The sequence below is a fragment of the Rhincodon typus genome, chromosome 33 (genome assembly GCF_021869965.1).
Source record: "Rhincodon typus isolate 14 chromosome 33, sRhiTyp1.1, whole genome shotgun sequence".
Lineage (NCBI taxonomy): Eukaryota > Metazoa > Chordata > Chondrichthyes > Orectolobiformes > Rhincodontidae > Rhincodon > Rhincodon typus.
Window position 1 is genome coordinate 31,583,606 of NC_063364.1, and position 7,674 is coordinate 31,591,279.

The following is a 7,674-nucleotide window of genomic DNA, read 5'->3' on the forward strand; positions in this document are numbered from 1 at the left end:
CCTTCAGAAATGATTTCTGAAGGGTCCCGACCCGAAACGCCAGCTTTCCCGCTCCTCTGATGCTGCCTGGCCTGCTGTGTTCCTCCAGCTCCATACCTTGTTATCTCAGATTCTCCAGCATCAGCAGTTCCTACTATGTCTCAGGAATTTATAGGCCTCGTTTACTTAATCTCTCACCCTGGAAACAGTCAGCTGAACTATTTGTTACACTCTAAGACAGCTTATATCCTTCCTTAGGTTAAAAAAAGACAAAAACTGTACAAAGCACTGTAGGTGTGGTCTCTATCATTACACACTACAGTGCAAAAATCATGTTAAGTGATCCAACGTATTATAAAACCTGGATCTAAAAACAGCAATTGAGAATCCCATTCACAAATACAATAGGAGTTGCTTGTTTCTCTCTCACTTCTGCTAGCTTCCTTTGGTTCAACTGATACTCACATTCTACCATTAGCCAGTGATACCACAATGGAACATAATGAAGCAGGAAACCAGGTTTCACCGATTTGGAAGATACACAGGCAACACAGAATGCAGATGCAGTAAGCCAAACTAATCAGAAAATGCTGCAAGCAACCTGAAAAATTTCAGTCCTTCCCTCCGAGGAAAGACAAATTCAACTCCCCACTCTCTCTTTCTTCTTCAGAACTCAGCCAAAGTCCAAATCCATCCCTTCACTCAGTGACAAACAAAAACAGAAATTGCTGGAGAAACTCAGCATTTCTGGCAGCATCTGAGAAAACGGAATTAATTTTGCATCTAGTGACCAATCCTTCACTTAGTGAACTATCAGTGCATCTCCTATGAATGGTCAGCCTAGTTTGTTGGGCATGAGATCTGTTGCATCACTGTTTTTTGCCAAATCCCAAGAATAAACTAACATTTCAAAGCAACTATCCATAAATTATTTCGTAGAAAGCAAGCTCTTTATTTACAGGATATAATTTTCATGACCAACGTGGTCAAAGTAAAGCCATCGCCTCCAAGTCACATACTATCATGACTGAGACATATAATCAGCAGGTCCTTCATGGTCTCTGGATCACAATCCTTCCACACCCTACCCCAGCACTCTTGCAGAATCTTCATCTTACATGGTTTCTCAAGAGCAAATACAAAGGTTAGCCTTGCCAACAACATACAGTCAGAGATGGACAGCATGGAAACAGACCCTTCAGTCCAAATCATCCATGCCAACCAGATAGCGTAAATTAATCTAGTTTGTCAGCATTTGGTCCACACCCCTCTAAACCCTTCCTATTCATATACCCATCTAGAGGCCTTTCTAATGTTGTAATTGTACCAGCCTCCACCACTTCCATACACGTACCACCCTCTGCGTGAAAAAGTTGTCCCTTAGGTCCCTTTTAATTTTTTTTTCCCCCCCCTCTTACCTTAAACCTATGCCCTCTAGTTTTGAACTCCCCCAGCCTGGGGAAAAGACCTTGACTGCTCGCCCTATCCATACCCCTCATGATTTTATAAACTTTTATAAGGTCGCCCCTCAGCCTCCAATGCTCCAGGGAAAATAGCCCCAGCCTATTCAGCCTCACCCAATAGCTCAAACCCTCCAACCATGCCAACATCCTCCTAAGTCTTTTCTTAAACTTTACATCTTTATCCAAATAATTCTTTTTCAAATCAAATACTGTGATAAAAATAAAATCCTGCAGAAACTATGAAATCTGAAATAAAATCAAAGTGCTTGAAGTGTGAACAGGTCAGGCAGGCATCTTTGGAGGGAGAAACAGAGTTTAGACTTTCGAGTTGAATTCGACTTCTACATAACTTTGTAGAACTTCTGTAGAAATCTGTTTTAAATAAAACAAAATGTCATAATCCCACTCAAAGATTAATACTGACATACCCAAACAACTGGTCAATCAAGTACTGGGAAGAAGGAAGAAAATAACTTTGAATTAGACAGGCAACTTTCTGGAATGTTAATAGCCTGCATTCAGGGCACAGATTCACATCCATTCATATTGCGCCACAATGAAGTTTAATGTTGCAATGAGCACACAATGCTTACTGCAGTATTTTAAGTAACAAATCATATTGAACAAAATACCTGAGTGTCTCCAGACATGCAGACAGCAAACAGACCTCAACATGGAATGAGGAGAAACATGCAATTCCATAACAACAATTTAACTGGGTTACCTTTTCTCTAAAGTAATAAGATATCTGATAACCCACCTCATCAGGGAGGCGTCATTAAACTTATCCCCCTTTGCTGAAAGGCAAACAATTAGGGGGGAATCCTTAGAATCCTCATAAATATGCAGAATAGGCAAAATTGTAGCTTTGAGTCATGTTCAATATATCCCTCTCCAGGGCATTTACATTTCTGTGTTCATCTTAAAGATTCCAAATCATTTCTTAACACTAAGAATCCTTAACATCAGATTCCAGGGGATTAGCATCCATAAACCAGCTCCCAATACTTATACGACTGAATTATTCCAATTGCAGGATAGTAGGTGCAGTTTCTTGAAAAGTAGACTGTGCTGTTGCAATAAATGAGAATGACAAATGAACAATTCCATGCTCAGGCTCCTGACTCCTGAAATCCAAACTAAATAAATGCAAGCACAGTGGGTGTTTTATGGTCCGAGAGATTCATGAACTGATAAAATACATGCTATTCAAAGTTGATTTAAGTGGGATGGTGACATTATTGGGATATTATCCAAGTATCAGCAGTTTATTCAGATGTATTGGTGGCAATTGCACAAGGGTTTAGTCCAACAGGACCAATTTCTTAAAAATATAAAACAAAAGCACAACTGGTTGAGCTGCTTTTACAGACAGCAGGCAATGAAAAGAGAGACTGAATGGCCTCCTTCCAGACCATAACCATTCTACGGTGCTACGAATAAAATGGAATCAAAATGTTCTCACAGAAAAACTGAAAAAAGGGAATAGGTAGACTCAGGGAAAAAAAGCGGAGATTAGAATCCTACACCATTTTCTACAGCATCGGCCATTGCAATGCAACTCACAGTTGACTCAGAAATAGTAGGAACTACAGATGCTGGAGAATCTGAGATAACAAGGTGTAGAGCTGGATGAACACAGCAGGCCAAGCAGCATCAGAGGACCAGGAAAGCTGAAGGAGGGTCTAGGCCCGAAACGTCAGCTTTTCTGCTCCTCTGATGCTTCTTGGCCTGCTGTGTTCATCCAGCTCTACACCTTGTTATCTCACAGTTGACTCAGTTCACTTTTGGAGTGTAATATAGGAAACAGCAACCAAGCTGTGCAGAGAAAATATCCACAGCAATAATGTGATAAGTGACTAAATCACCTCATGTGGTGGTGTTGGATTGAGGGTTAAATGTTGCCCATGACACCAGGAGTATCTCCCCTACACTTCATGGAAATGGTGGCATTTCTTAGAATACACACACGAGAGGCCAGACAGAGCCTCAGTTTATTCCTCTTCTCGACAATACAGCATTGCCTTTCTGTAGCACAAGCAGCTTCAGCCTAAATTGTACAGCCAAGTCTCTGGAATGGGATTCGAACACATGGTCAGCTTACTCAAAGCAAAGCAATAAGGAGTCAGGGCATATGCATCCAGAACATGGTCATATAATCTAACAGAACTGTACCCTGGGGCTTAGGAAAAAGATCTTACATCTGAAAGCCTCACTGAGATTCCAGTTTAATCTAAAGTAACAGTTTTATAAACCATTATGGAGGTTGTTTTGATCTTCCTCCATTTCCCACCAACCCATAAAGTTCTCAAGATTGTTTAGTAAACAACTAGACAACTGAACACGCGAGTGATCCTTAACGGTACAACTGAAACATTCTTCATTCATCTGAAGAATAATGCATCTGACACACAGCAGCATGCTTTAATTTTTCTTTCCAAGAACAAATTTAATGAAAATAGAAAAGTCTGGAAATATTCAGAAGATCCATCAACATCTAGAGTGGTCAAATGTAAGAACCACTGGTAAAGGATCCACAATTACCAGACACTGTCCCAAGTTGACTTCCAGCAGCAATAAAAACAGAAGTTGCTGGAAAAGCTCAGCAGATCCGGCAGGATCTGTGAAGAGAAATCCGAGTTAACGTTTCATGTCCGGCGACCCTTCCTCAGAAACGTTAACTCTGATTTCTCTTCACAGATACTGCCAGATCTGCTGAGCTTTTCCAGAAACTTCTGTTTTTGTTTCTGTTTACAGCATCCGCAGTTCTTTCAGTTTATATTTTCTATTTCCAGCAGGTTTGTATTATTGTTTCAGATTTCTAGTGTCCACTGCTACCCGTCTTTCCTCCTTAATCTTTAAAATTAGGTACCATTACCTCAAAGAAAAGGTGCTATTGGATGCTCACCAGATTCATCACCAATTGTAGTACAAACACCCTTAATGTAAAGAGGCTGTTTCCACTTGCAAGAGAGCCTAGGACCAGAGGGCATTATCGCAAAGTACAGTCACCCATTCAATAAAGAGACGAGGATTTCTTTTCTCTCAGTCTGGAGAGAGATACAGTGGTTTTTGTCAAGGTTCATCCTGAGCAACTCCACGACACAGGATTCTATGCTCTATGGTCGGTTCCCAAGGATGTACACTGAGACAAACATCAACTGCACCTGGAGGACCATCAACACAGTGAAAGACACTCTTTGATCTGCCCGCAACGTCTTGCTCTGGAACACCAATAAATTGACCCTGACCGAGTGGAGCAGACTGGCACATTCCAAAGTCTAGGACTACGTACTGAGGGATGAACTAAAGCTTGGGACAGTGGGAAAGACCACTGTCTCAGATCCTTCTGCTGAAGTTAAATTGGGGTCTGCTCAGTAATCAGACCCTCCCAGTGCCTCAAATGCACGTAAATATAGTCTGGTTCAAGTAAGAGAAGCCTTTCGTTTGTTTGGATAGTTCCTTGATATGCTACTGTACAGAACTGAACTGTGTTTATGACTATGTATATAGATATTTTTATGAATAAAGTACAGCATTGTATACCTGTTGAGTTAATTACTACAAAGGGTTGTATCTGTGGAATTCATTTCTACAAAGGGCTGTAGAGGGTGGGTCATTAAGTGTATTCAAGCCTGAAACAAACAGCTTTTTAATTATTAGGGGAATCGATGGCTCTAGCAAAAGGCCAGAAAGTGGAGCTGAGAATTATCATATCTTATTGAACAGAGCACTAGACACAATGAGCTGAATGGCCTATGCCTGCTCCTACATTTTATGATTTTAAGTTTTGCCAGCAATCACATCGCAGGAAACAAAAAATGCTCATCAGCTTACTGCAGCAGGCACAACAGGCTAAATGGTCTCCTTTTGCACCATAACAATTCTGTAATGCTATGAACTGGACCTCATACAGATCCTTCCAAACTGGATACAACCCACCAATTGTAGCATCTGTCTATAAAGGACATTTGGAAGTGGAATAAAATGACACGGAGTTCTCTCTCTCTTTAGACAGTTAGCACATGTAGAGAATATAAGCCCAAATCTAATCAATAACTGGAAGAAACTGTACTGACGCAACAGTGGAACAGCAAGAGAGTGATAATGTCACTTGCCCAGTAATTCAGAGGTCCAAACAAAACCAAAAAGTTGCTGGAAAAGCTCAGCAGGTCTGGCAGCACGTGTGGAAAGAAATCAGAGATCATGTTTCAGGTCAAGAGACCCCCCCTCAGAACTCAACCGTCCTGAGGAAGGGATAATACAGTGTGGAGCTGGAGGAACACAGCAGGCCAAGCTGCATCAGAGGAGCAGAAAATTTGACGTTTCGGGTTGGGACGTTTCTGAAGAACAACTTTCCTGCTCCTCTGATGCTGCCTGGCCTGCTGTGTTCCTCCAGCTCTACACTTATCTCTGACTCCAGCATCTGCAGTTCTTACTACGTTCTTACTAGGAAGGGTCACTTGACCCAAAATATTAACTCTGATTTCTCTCCACACATGTTGCTAGACCTGCTGAGCTTTTCCAGCAATTTCTGCTTTGTTTCTGATTTACAGCACCCACAATTTTTTTGGTTTTTAATTCAGAGGCCCAGAATGATGCTCAAGGGGGGTAGGAGTTAAAATCCCATGACAGCAGCCATTGCAATTTACATTTAATTAATAAAATCAAATTGAAAATAAGACTTAATAACAGTGACCATGAAACTACAATTTTATTGAGGAAAAGAAACCTGCTATTTTGGCTCACATAATTCCAGACCTACAGCAATGTATAACTGCCTTCTGAAATAGCCCAGCTATTGTATCAAGCTGCTACAAAAAGCCACCTAACAGCAATGTGGGCATACCTGTACCAGAGGTTCTGCCACAGTTGAAAATGACAGCTATTTTCTCAACAAATACCAGTAGTACCCACATCCCAAGAAAGAAAAAAAAGGATGACGTGGTGTCACAAATCCACAATCGCAGAATTCAAAGATGACCCGACTTGAAAATTGATTTTCAAAAATGAAAAACTTCAGTCAACCTTTTGCCAAAGATCTTTAGACAGCAACTTACAAACCCACAACTACTTCTATCTGGAAGGAAAAGGGCAGCAAATACACGGAAACACCACTCCTGCAAGTTCCCCTCCAAACTACCCACCATCCTGACATGGAAATATATCACAGCTCCCTCAGTGTCACTTGTTCAAAATCTTGGAATTCCCTCCCTAGCGGCATTATGAGTCAACCTACAGCACATGGACTGCAGCAGTTCAAGAAGGCAGCTCACCACCACCTTCTCAAGGGGCAACTAGGGATGGTCAATAAATGCTGGCCAAGCCAGTGATGCCTACATTCCATGAGTGAATAAGAAACACATGTAAACTAAAAGAGCAAAATCAGCTGCATGTAGAGATAGTGAAATTGGACCTGGGGATGCACTTTTAAAACATGGCTCACCCATTTAAGACAGACATGGGACAGATTTTTTTCCCCACTCAAATTGTTTTTGGAACCCTCTTTCCCAAGCAGTAGTGGAAGTGGGGTCATTGAATATTTTTAAGACAGAGGCAGATAGATCCTCGACTAAAAACGCAGTCGGAGGTTATTGAGGGTAGGTGAGAATGTGGAGTTGAGGCCACAACCCAATCAGCCATGATCTTAGTGAATGGCAAGTCAGGTTGATGGGCTGAAAGGCCTACTCCCAACCCAGTGTTCACACAGCTTACAGAAAATATTAGAAAGTGGAATGAGAGCAAATGTAGTAAACAGAACACACAAAATAGTACCATAAATTATATTTTCTTTAAACTATTTTAGTGCCTCAGCATAAGCATAGATGTACAGAAAATATCTCAGAGTGAATACAGAGATGCACCTAGTATTCAGTTACTTTCTACAGAGAACATATCTGGGAATGATGCTGAGGCAAACATATTATGAAACCAAGACTAATGGACACCTGGGAGTGATCATAAGACTGAAGTGTCATCTTGAAAGGGTCAGAGATAACATTCAAAAAACAAGTCTCCACCTAAAATGTTGTTGTTAACAACCCTCATTACAGGAATGGCAGGTTATATTGAATTCACATTGAGTCTACACTTTCAGGGTATAGAAGAAAGCCTTTACAGGAGCCTGGGCGTGGTATTTTGTGTCAGAAGCAAATGGAATCAGTGCTTAACTACTTAAAAAGTTATTTCAGTTAATACTACAGTTAAAGTCTAAAAATCAAAACACCAATAA

The 7,674-nt window shown here is 40.9% G+C and overlaps 1 protein-coding gene across 1 annotated transcript in view; it reads right to left on the reverse strand.

The window, feature by feature from the left end:
- uacaa (uveal autoantigen with coiled-coil domains and ankyrin repeats a) overlaps positions 1-7,674 on the reverse strand; it is a 154,236-nt gene that overhangs the window by 145,573 nt on the left and 989 nt on the right. The window lies entirely within an intron of this gene.